Raw genomic sequence first — 11,785 nt, forward strand, 5'->3', positions numbered from 1 at the left:
TTATTAATTTTTGATACAGGAGAGACAGAGCATGAGAGGGGAAGGGTCAGAGAGAGAAGGAGACACAGAACTGGAAGCAGGCTCCAGGCTCTGAGCTAGCTGTCAGCACAGAGCCTGACGCGGGGCTCGAACCCATGAACGTGAGATCTGACCTGAGCCGAAGCCGGAGGCTTAACCGACTGAGCCACCCAGGCGCCCCTGTTTTTTGTTAAATTTATACTTAAGTATCTTATTACTTTTGTTACTACTGTAAATGGAAGTTTTTGCTTAATTTCATATTTGGAATATTCATTGTCTGTTTATAGAAATACAACTCATTTTTGTATATTGACCTTATATCTTGCAACTTTGCTGAACTTGTTTGTTTTTAGTGGATTCCTTAGGATTTTTTTTTTCTTGGGTAGGCTACATACCCAACATGGGGCTTGAACTCACAACCCTGAAATCAGGAGTCACATGCACTAACTGAGGCAGCCAGCCACCCTGATTTCTCAAGATTTTCTATATATAAAATGATGACATGTGCAAACAGGAAAGGTTTACTTCTTTTGCAAACTGAATGTCTTTTCTTTCTTTTTATTGTCACATTGCCCTAGCTATCTTTTTTTTAGGTTTTAATTTAATTTAAGTTTTAACTTTATTTATTTTGAGAGAGTGTAAGTACGTGCCAGAGAAGAAGGGGCAGATAGAGAATCCTAAGCAGGTTCTGTGCTGTCATTGCAGACCTTGATATGGGGCCCCATCTCACAAACTATGAGATTATGACCTGAACTTAAATCAAGAGTCAGATGCTCAGCTACCTGAGCCACCCAGGCACCCCAAATTTTATTTATTTAGAGATCACTCAGACTTACAGCCTGTGAAATCATGAGTTGCATGCTCTTCTGACTGATCCAGCCAGGTGGCCCCAGACTGGATATCCCTAATTGACCTAGCTTCAAGTTTGTTGATTCTTCTGCCTGCTTAGATCTTGTGTCAAACCCCTTTACTTATATTTATCATTTTTATTATTGTACTTTCCAACTTTGAAATTTTTATTTGGTTCCTTTTTATAACTTCTATATTTTATTAATATTCTGTTTCAGGCTAGACATTGTTCAGGGATGCCTGGGTGGCTCGGTTGTTTAAGTGTCCACCTTTGGCTCAGTTTATAATTTCAGGGCTCTTGAGTTTAAGTGAGCTCCTCATTAGGGTCTCTGTGACAGTGCAGAGCCTGCTTTGGATTCTCCCTCTTTCTCTTTCTGTTCCTCCCCAGTTTATGCACGCTTGTTTGCTCTCTCTCTCAAAAATAAATAAATAAACGTTTAAAAATATTAAAAAATGGACATTGTTCTCATACTTTTCCTTTAATTCTTTAGTCATAGTTTTTCTTCCTTCTTTTTTGAGAGAATACGAGTGGGGGAAGGAGAGAGAAGTTTTCTTATGTTTTATTTATTTTGGGGTGCCTGGGTGGCTTAGTTGGTTAGGCATCTGACTCTTAATTTTGGCTCAAGTTATAATCTTGCGGTTTGTGAGTTCAAGCCCCATGTAGGGCTCTGTACTGACAGTGCAGATCCTACTTGGGATTCTCTCTCTCTGCCCCTACCCCCCTTCATTCACACTCTATCTCAAAATAAATAAACTTAAAAAAAATAGGGGTGCCTGGGTGGCTCCGTTGATTAGGCACCCGACTTTGGCTCAGGTCATGATCTCACGACCCATGGGTTCGAGGCCTGTGTCCGGCTTTGTGCTGCTAGTTCATAGCCTGGAGCCTCCTTCAGATTCTATGTCTCCCCTTCTCTCTGCTCCTGCCCTGCTCATGCTCTGTCTCTCTCTGTCTCTCAAAAATACGTAAACAGTCTAGCTTCCGCAGCACATATACTAAAATTGGAATGATACAGAGAAGATTAGCATGGCCCCTGCGCAAGGATGACACACAAATTCGTGAGGCGTTCCATATTTGTGAAGCGATCCATGTTTTTCGAGGGTGTCATGCTAAGTGAAATAAGTCAGGCGGAGAAGGACAGATACCATATGTTTGCACTCATAGGTCTAACAGGAGAAACGTAACAGAGGACCGTAGGGAGGGGAAGGGGGAAAGAGAGTTGGGGAGACAGAGGGACACAAATCATGAGAGACTATTGAATACTGAAAACGAACTGAGGGCTGAATGGGGAGAGGGAGGGGGGAAGGGGGTGATGGTCATGGAAGGGGGGCACTTGTGGGGAGAAGCACTGGGTGTTATATGGAAACCAATTTGACAATAAACTATTATAAAAATAAATAAATAAATATTTAAAAAATTGAAATATTAAGAAAAATATTTCCCCCCTGTCTTTTATTTGGAAATGCCACTGACCCATATATTAGGCAGTTTGAATTTGTCCTACAGTTCACTTATGCTTTGTTCATTTTATTTCAGTGTCTTTTTTTCTTTCTAGGTTTTGTTTTGATTGGTTTCTATTGTTTCTATTATTGTGTTTTCCTATTTTCTCCCCCTGATTTGTTCTGTTGCAATTTTCAATCTGCTATTAATCTTACATAGTGTATTTTTATCTCTACCATTTCAGATTTTTTTTACTTCTTCTACCTAACATGCATACTTTTTCCTTTAAATTTTTACACATATGGAATATAGTTAAAACTTTCTAAATGTCTTTCTTTACTAATTTTATAATTTATCATTTCTCATTTATCTTAACTTTTCATTGTGAAATAAGTATAATTATCGGAAGTTGGGAAAAATGAACAGCAGTATTCCATGTGCTTTTCACCAATTTCTCCCCATTGTGACAGCTTCTGTAATTGTCGTACCGTATCAGAAGCAGGAAATTCATGTTGCTTCATCTGTAGAGTCTGTAGATTCGACCAGTTTGACATGCATTCCTCTCTCTACATGAGTGTGTATGTTGGGGACAGCTCTGTGGAATTTCATCTTGTATAAATTTTTGTATCCACAACCACCATCAAGATATGGAACAGTTCCTTTCTCAGAAGAATCCTTCCTCTTGCCCTTTTATAACCACACCCACCTCCCTCCACCCTATTCCTGAACCTGTCACCCTGGCAATTACTAATCTGTTCCTCAGCTCTCTAATATTGTGCTTCCAAAATGTTAATTAAGTGGAATCATACCATACATAACATAAAGCCTCTTGAGATTGGCTTTTTTCTCCTACTCTGCATAATTCCCTTGAGATCCATCCAAAGTGTTGCATGTGTCCATAGTTTGTACCCTTTTTTGGAGTACAAATGGCTGAGTCATATTCTGTGGTATGACTGTCCCAAGGTTATTTAAGCATTCACCTGTTGAAGGATTTCTGTGTTGGTTCCAGTTTGGGGCCATTATGTATAAAGGTATGAACATTCATGTATAGGTTTTTGTGTAAACATAGTTTTTATTTTTCTGTGATAAACGCCCAACAGTACACTTGCTGGGTGGTAAGGTAATTACATATTTCATTGTAACAGAAACTGCCAAATGGACTTCTAAAGTGTCTGTATTATTTTATATTCCCATCAGCTACATACCTAGTTTTTCTACATTCTTGCCAACATTTGGTATTGTCAGTATTTTTTTATGTTAGCCATGATAGGTATGATATATATTTCATTGTGGTTTTAATTTGCATTTCCCTAATGGCTAATGATTTTGAACATGTCTGCTCATGTCTTTTGCCTATTTTCTAATAGTTTATTCAAGTTTTAAGAGTTTATATATTTTCCTTATATGTTCTAGATACAGTTCCTTTGTTAGAAAAGCAAGTATTTTCTCCGGTTTGTGGCATACTCTCTTCTGTGAATTCTAGACTCCTTTGCTTTCTCAGACTTCCACTTTCCACTGAGGGAGCAGGTTGGACTCTCCCCAGGCTTCTGCTTGGCTCCCCACTTTTTTGACATTACTTAGAAGCACTCTCCAGGCATCAAGCATGGAGCTTACTGTATTTGTTTCCCATTTCCCAGGAATCACTGTCCTTTATTGCCTGATATCCTGTGTCTTAAAAACCACAGGGCGCCTGGGTGGCTCAGTCAGTTAAGCATCCAACTTCCGACTCAGGTCATGATCTCATGGTCCATGGGTTCAAGCCCTGCATTGGGCTGCGGGCTGACAGCTCAGGCCTGGAGTCTGCTTCAGATTCTGTGTCTCCCTCTCTCTTTGTCCCTCCCCCACCTCATGCTCTCTCTCAAAAATAAATAAACATTAATAAAAATTTTTAAAAAACACTGTTTTACCCATCTTATCTCTTTTGTCTGCCCAGAAGGTAAATATGATCTCTGGTACTCCATGTTAGTCAGGAATGAAATCCCCCTCCCCTCCCTTTCCATGGCCAGAGCTTTCAAGAACATTAGGAACACCTGTTGTTAGTAACTGTCTAATATTTCCTTCCTTTCTCAAGCTCTTAAACAGAAAAGGAGGGGGGAATAGAGACTAAATATAATTCAGACAAAAAGATACTTCTGATGTTGTTCAGTGTCTGTTGAAGCCCAGCTACTTCCAAAAGTTTGCAAATCAATCAGATACAGGCTTAGAGCTAGAAATAGGTTAGCTACCATAGCACAAGATGATGGTGTGAAAAGATTTTAGTGACAGCTTGTGTGTGATAATATATCCTTTCTTGTTCAAGGTTCTCTTTGGATGTTAAGCTAGATTCTGGCTTTCATATGCCTTTTCTCTATTCTTATCCATCAAGTTCTTTTCTAGAAAGAATGGCTATATTTATAAAATCACATTTTCCTATATTTAAAGGCTAGAGTTGACCAGTAAAAGCAGACTTTCCAGCCTAAGTGCATCTAGTTAGGTAATTCTCCCTTAACTTTTATTATTAGTTTTAGGGCTTACATTAGCATTTATGATGATTTGATAAAAATATACCAGAATTTCTTAAAGATTTATCTCTGCATTTCAAAGCTACAGTTATCTGTGTAAAAACTCAGATAGGGTATTGCTGCAGGATCACATAGTTCTCAAACATTGAAGAAAATATTTCTTTGGAGTTATTTTGTGGAATTGGGACACGTCTCTATGTAATAGATGACTTTGAGCTCAGGGGATTTGCCAGAGCCACCTTTGCGCCAGTCTCACCAGGAAAGTATTGTTTCTCTTTCCAGTTGATCACTCAGCTGATGAACCCAGGGCATAGTTTATTATATTAGTAAGCTATTTTTTAACAGTTCCTGGTATGATGCCTTGCATAGAGTGGTGACTCAGCAAGTATGAACTGGATGAATGAATGCCTCTTCATTGAGTCCCTGCTTCAGTCAGCTCCCTTTGTATATTTCATCTAGGGTCTTTCCATCTCCATCCTTTTCTTACTTGTTTGAATTTCCTCTGGGGGGGGGGGAATAAAGAAGGCAAAGAAGAAGAACCTGAAATCTTTCTGTTGTTTATAAGTGACTCTGATAAGAAAAAAGTATTATATGAGAAGAGATTGAAAACACTTGCCTGAATTGAGATTTTGGAGTTGCTGCTGATTTATCTGTTGTTTTTTTGCCTTGCCATTACTAATAGTGGGTGCTTTTTTGCTTTACTTCAAAGCCCTGACCAGCTTATAAAGTCTCTTTATAACTGATAGCTGGGGATATATGCTTTTAACTTTTCAATGTTATTTCTAATTTTTATAACTTTCCTTTTCCTCTGTATAGAATCCTCTACCTCTTCTTTATTACTTTTTTAAGTTTTGAGAGAGAAAGCATGTGATTGAGAGAATCCCAAGCAGGCTCTGTAGCCTCTGTACTGTCAGCACAGAGCCCAACGCAGGGCTCAGACCCATGAACTGTGAGATCATGACCTGAGCCAAAATGAAAAGTCGGACACTTAACTGACTGAGCCACGCAGGTGCCCCCGTCTTCTTTATTCTTTAAATATTGGTGTGTCCTGAGGTCTCTACTTCCCTCTCTAGCTTTCTTTGCTGCTAATATTCTGATACTCTCACCATATACTCTCCCTTTAAAATCCAAGGTTTCAACTTCTATCACAGTTTGGTTGTAGAGATATCCAGTCTCACCAATATAAGTGCTTATTGGGCACGTTAGTTAGTCAGCTGATGGCACATCCCATTTACCATGTTTTATTTTATTATTTCTTCTTTTTTATTTTAATTACCTGGTGCTCATCAAGACAAGTGTACTTAGTATTGTTATTTTTTAAGATTTTTATTTTTAAGTAATCTCTACACCCAGTGTGGGGCTCGAACGTACAATCCCAAGATTTTTTAAAATTTTTGATGTTTTTATGTATTTTTGAGACAGAGCGGGAACCAGGGAGGGGCAGAAGAGAGGAGATAGGATGTGAAGCAGGCTCCACGCTGACAACAGAGAGCCTGATATAGGGCTCGAACTCAAGAACTGTGAGGTCATGACCTGAGCTGAAGTCAGATGGTTAGCCAACAGAGCCACCCAGGTGCCCCACTTTTTTGTTTTTTAACATTTATTCATTTTTGAGAGAGGCAGAGCATGAGTGGGGGAGGGGCAGAGAGAGAAAAGGAGACTCAAGATCTGAAGCAGAATCCAGGCTGTAAATTGTCAGCACAGAATCTGATGTGGGCCTCAAACCCACTACCTGCAAGGTCATGACCAGAGCTGAAGTTAGTGTGTAACTGACTCAGCCACCCAGGTGCTCCCGGACAAGTGCACTTCTTAATCTCTATCACCTGTTTCATGCATACTCCCCCGCTTCCCCTTTGGTAACCATCAGTTTGTTCTCTGTTGTTAAGAGACTTTTCTTTTTATCTCTCTTTTTCCCTTGTTTTGTTTATTTCTTAAATTCCACATCAGTGAACTCTTATGGTATTTGTTTTTCTCTGCTTTACTTTTTTCACTTAGCATTATATTCTTTAGCTCCATCCATATCATTGCAAATGGCAAGATTTCTTGCTTTCTTATGGCTGAATATTCCATTGTATATATACCACATCTTATGCATTCATTATTTGGTGAACACATGGGCTGCGTCCATATCTTGGCTGTTGTAAATAATGCTGCTATAAAAATAGAGGTGCACGTGTCCCTTTTAAAAACATGTTTATTATTGTTACTATTTTTAATATTTACTTATTTGAGGGGGTAGAGTGCAAGTGGAGGAGGGGTAGGGAAAGGGAGACAAAGGATCTGAAGTGGGCTCTGTACTGACAGGCTGACAGCAGCGAGCCCAATGTGGGACTCGAACTCATGAATCATGAGATCATGCCTGAGCCAAAGTCAGATATTCAACTGACTGGGCTACCCAGGTTCACCTATTTTTATTTTTATTTTTTTGAGAGAGAGTGTGAGTGTGTGAGCTGGGGATGGGCAGGGTGGGGGTGGGGGGACAAAGGATCGAGAGTGGGCTTTCTGATGACAGCATAGAGCCCAGTGCAGGGCTTGAACTGATGAACCATGAGATCATTTTGTGAGCTGAAGTTGTATGCTTAGCTGACTGAGTCACCTAGGCGTCCCCACATGTGTCTGTTTGAATTAGCATTGCTGTATTATGTGGGTAAATGCCCAGTGGTGCAATTGCTGGATCATAGGGTTTTTTAACTTTTTGAGGAACGGCCATACTGTTTCCCACGGTGACTACACCAGCGCAACATTGAATCCCTAGCAGTGGAAGAGGATTCCTTTTTTCTACATCCTCACCAACACCTGTTATTTCACATATTATTTGATTGTAGCCATTCTGACAGGTGTGAGGTGATACCTCATTGTAGTTTGGATTTGCATTTACCTGATGATTAGTGATGATGATCATCTTTTCATATATTTGTTGGCCATTTGTATGTCTTTTTTTGGAGAAATGTCTGTTCATGTATTCTTTTTAATTGGATTTTTAATTTTTGGGTGTTGAGTTCATGTGAGTTCTTTATATATTTTGGATACTAACCCTTTATTGGATGTATCATTTGCAAATATCTTCTCCCATTCCATAGGTTGCCTTTTAGTTTTGTTGATTGTTTCCTTCACTGTGTAGAAGCTATTTATTTACTTATGCTTTTGTTTATTTTTACTTTTGTTTCTTTTGCCTCAGGGGACCCAAGAAAAAAGTTGCTATGGCTGATGTCAGAGACATTACAGCCTGTGCTCTCTTGTAGGTTTTTAGTCTCACATGTAGGTCTTTAATCCATTTTGAATTTATTTTTGTGTCTGGTGTAAGAAAGTGGTCCAGTTTCATTCTTTTGCTGTCCCATTTTCCCTGTACCATTTGTTGAAGAGACATTGTCTTTCCCATTGGATTTTCTTTCCTGCTTTTGTCTAAGATTAATTGACCATATAACTGTGAGTTTATTTATGGATTATCTGTTCTGTTGTTCTATATGTCTGTTTTTGTGCCAGTTTCATACTGTTTGATTACTATAGCTTTGTAATACAACTTGAGGACTAGAATTGTGATGCCTCCAGCTTTGCTTTTCTTTTTCAAGATTGTTTTGACTATTTGGGGTCTTTTGGGGTTGCATACAAATTTTAAGATTGTTCTGTGAAAAATGCTGTTGGTATATTTTTAAAAATAATTTTATTATTTATTAGTTTAATGTTTATTTATTTTTGAAATAGAGTGTGAATAGGGAGAAGGGCAGAGAAAGAGGGGGGCAGAGGATCTGAAGTGGACCCTGAGCTAACAGCAGAAAGCCCAGTGTGGGGCTTGAACTCATGAACTGCAAGATCATGACCTGAGTTACAGTCTGACACTTAACCAACTGAGCCACCCAGACGCCCCCCCCATCAATTTTTTTAAGGTAATCTCTATACCCAATATGGGGCTGAACTCAAAACCTCAAGATCAAGAGTCTCATGCTCTACTGACTGAGCCAGCCAGGCACCCCAAATGCTGTTGGTATTTTGATAGAGATTGCATTAAATGTGTAGATTGCTTTGGGCAGTATAGACACTTTTAACAATATTTGTTCTTCCAATCCATGAGCATGGAATGTCTTTCCATTTCTTTGTGTCATCTTGAATTTATTTCATCAGGGTTTTACAGCTTTCAGAGTACAGCTTTTTCACCTCTTTGGTTAGTTTTATTTCTTTGGATCTTATTAATTTTGGTGCAGTTATAAATGGAATTATTTTTTAATGTCTCTTTATGCTACTTCATTATTGGTGTATAGAGATGCAACAGATGTCTGCACATTAATTTTGTATCCTGTGACTTTACTGAATTTATCAGTTCTAGCAGTTTTTTGGTGGAGTTTTTCAGGTTTTCTCTATATAGTGTCATGTCATCTGCAAATAGTGAAAGTTTTGCTTCTTCCTTCCAGTTTGGATGCCTTTATTTCTTTTTGTTGTCTGATTGCTGAGACTAGGCCTTCTAGTACTAAGTTGAATAAAAGTAAGGAGAGTGGACATGCCTTGTTCCTGACCTCAGGTGAAAGGCTCTCAGCTTTCCACTTTGAGGATGGTGTTAGCTGTGGGTTTTTCATATATGGCCTATATTGTGTTGAGGTATGTTCCCTCTAAACCTACTTTGTGGAAGGTTTTTATTATGAATGGGTGTTATACTTTGTCAAAGGTTTTTTCTGCACCTATTGAAATTATCATATGGTTCTCATCCTTTCTCTTATTTTTTAAAAAATTTATTTATTTAGAGAGACCGTGAGTTTGTGTGAGTGAGAGAGGGAGGGGCAGAGAGAGTTGGAGAGAAAGAATCCCAAGAAGGCTCCATGCTGTCAGCACAGAGCCTGGCGTGGGGCTCCATCTCATGAACTGTGAGATCATGACCTGAGCTGAACTGAAGAGTCAGACAGACACTTAACCTACTGAGCCACCCAGGTGCCCCTCCTTTCCCTTACTGATGTGATTTGACTTGATAATATTGAGCCACTCTTGCAACCCAGGAATAAAATCCCACTTGATCGTGGTGAATGATTTTTTTTTAACATATTAATAGTTAGATTTGATTTGCTAGTATTTTGTTGAGGATTTTTGCATTTGTGTTCATCAGACATCTCTTTTTTTCATGGTGCCTTTGTCTGGTTTGGTATCAGGATAATGCTGGCCTCAGAATGAATTTGGAAGTTTTCTTTCCTCTTCTATTCTTTTGGAATAGTTTGAGAAGAGTAGATATTAACTCTTCTTTAAATGTTAGTAAATTTGAGGTGCTTGGGTAACTCAGTCAGTTGAGTGTTCAACTCCTGGTTTTGGCTTAAGTCATGCTCTCATGGTTTGTGAGATAGGGCACCCCATCAGGTTCCATGTCAGCACGTAGCCTGCTTGGGGTTCTCTCTCTCCCTCTCCCTCTCTCTACTCCCACCCCCGTTGCTTGTGTGTGCACATCCCTCTCTCTCAAAAGAAATAAATAAACTTAAAATAGATGGCGGGGAGTGCCTGGGTAGCTCAGTTGGTTAAGCAACTTTGGCTCAGGTCATGATCTTGCAGATCAAGAGTTCAAGCCCTGAATCAGGCTCTATGCTGACAGTGTAGAGCCTGCTTGGGATTCTGTCTCCCTCTCTCTCTGGCCCTCTCCCACTTGCATCTCTACTCTTTCTCAAAATAAATGAAAATAAACTTTAAAAAGAAATATTACTTTAAAAAAAAGAATCATTTGTTTAAAAAAATGTTTGGTAGAATTTGCCTGTGAAGTCATCTGACCTTGGACTTTTTATTTGTTGGGAGCTTTTTGGTTAGTAATTCATTTTCTTTGCTGGTAATAAGTCTGTTCAAATTTTCTGTTTCTTCTTGGTTCAGTTTTGGTTATATATTTCTCAGAATTTATCCATTTCTTCTAGGTTTTACAACTTGTTGGTATATGGTTTTCCATAATTTTCTTTTATAATTGTATTTCTGTGGTGTTTGTTGGTATTTCTCTTCTCTCATTTGTGATTTTATTTATTTGGGTCCTTTCTTTTTCTTGAGAAGTCTGACTAGAGATTTATCAATTTTATTGATTTATCAATTTTATTGATTTAAAAAAAAAAAAACCAGCTCCAGGTTTCAGTGATCTATTTGTTTAGTTTCTGTATCATTTATTTCTGCTCTCATCTTTATTATTTTCTTCCTTCTGTTGTTTTAAGTTTTGTTTGTTTTCTTTTTCTTTAAAAATTTTTTAACATTTATTTATTTTTGAGAGACAGGTAGAGTGTGAGCAAGGGAGGACACAGAGAGAGGGAGACACAGAATCTGAAGCAGGCTCCAGGCTCCCAGCTGTGAGCCCAGAGCCCAACATGGGGCTTGAACTTATGAACTGCAGGATCATGACCTGAGCCGAAGTCAGCTGCTTAACTGACTGAGCCACCCAGGCACCCGTTGTTCTTTTTCTATTCTAGCTCCTTTAGGTATAAGTTTAGTTGTTTATTTGAGATTTTTCTTGTTTCTTTAAGTAGGCCTGTCTTGCTGTAAACATCCCTCTTACAACTACTTTTACTGCATTCCAAGAGTTTTGAACTGTTGTGTTTTCATTTTTATTAGTTTCCATGTATTTTTTATTTCTTATTTTATTTCCTGGTTGACTCACTCATTGTTTAGTAGCATGTTATTTATTTATTTATTTTTATTTCAGTATTTTATTTTCAAGTTGTTTTCCATACAACACCCAGTGCTCTTCCCCATAAGTGCCCTCCACCATCACCACCACCTCTTTTCCCCCCTCCCCCTTCCCCTTCAACTCTCAGTTCATTTCCAGCATTCAATAGTCTGTCAAGTTTTGTATCCCTCTCTCTCCCCAACTCTCTGTCCCTCCTCCGCTCCCCCTGGTTCTCCATTAGGTCTCTCCTGTTTTCCTGTTAGACCTATGAGTGCAAACATATGGTTTCTGTCTTTCTCTGCCTGGCTTACTTCGCTCAGCATGACACCCTCAAGGTCCATCCACTTTCCTACAAATGGCCATATGTCATTC

General features: G+C 38.9%; 1 protein-coding gene and 1 non-coding gene across 20 annotated transcripts in view; both read left to right on the forward strand.

Annotated features, from left to right (window-relative positions):
- R3HDM2 (R3H domain containing 2) overlaps positions 1 to 11,785 on the forward strand; it is a 126,980-nt gene that overhangs the window by 4,387 nt on the left and 110,808 nt on the right. The gene's annotated exons all lie outside the window — the stretch shown is intronic.
- Positions 1,841 to 1,943, forward strand: LOC115305790. The gene has a single exon (XR_003914989.1). It is a non-coding gene; the product is annotated as a U6 spliceosomal RNA (small nuclear RNA).

This window comes from Suricata suricatta, chromosome 10 (genome assembly GCF_006229205.1).
Source record: "Suricata suricatta isolate VVHF042 chromosome 10, meerkat_22Aug2017_6uvM2_HiC, whole genome shotgun sequence".
NCBI lineage: Eukaryota > Metazoa > Chordata > Mammalia > Carnivora > Herpestidae > Suricata > Suricata suricatta.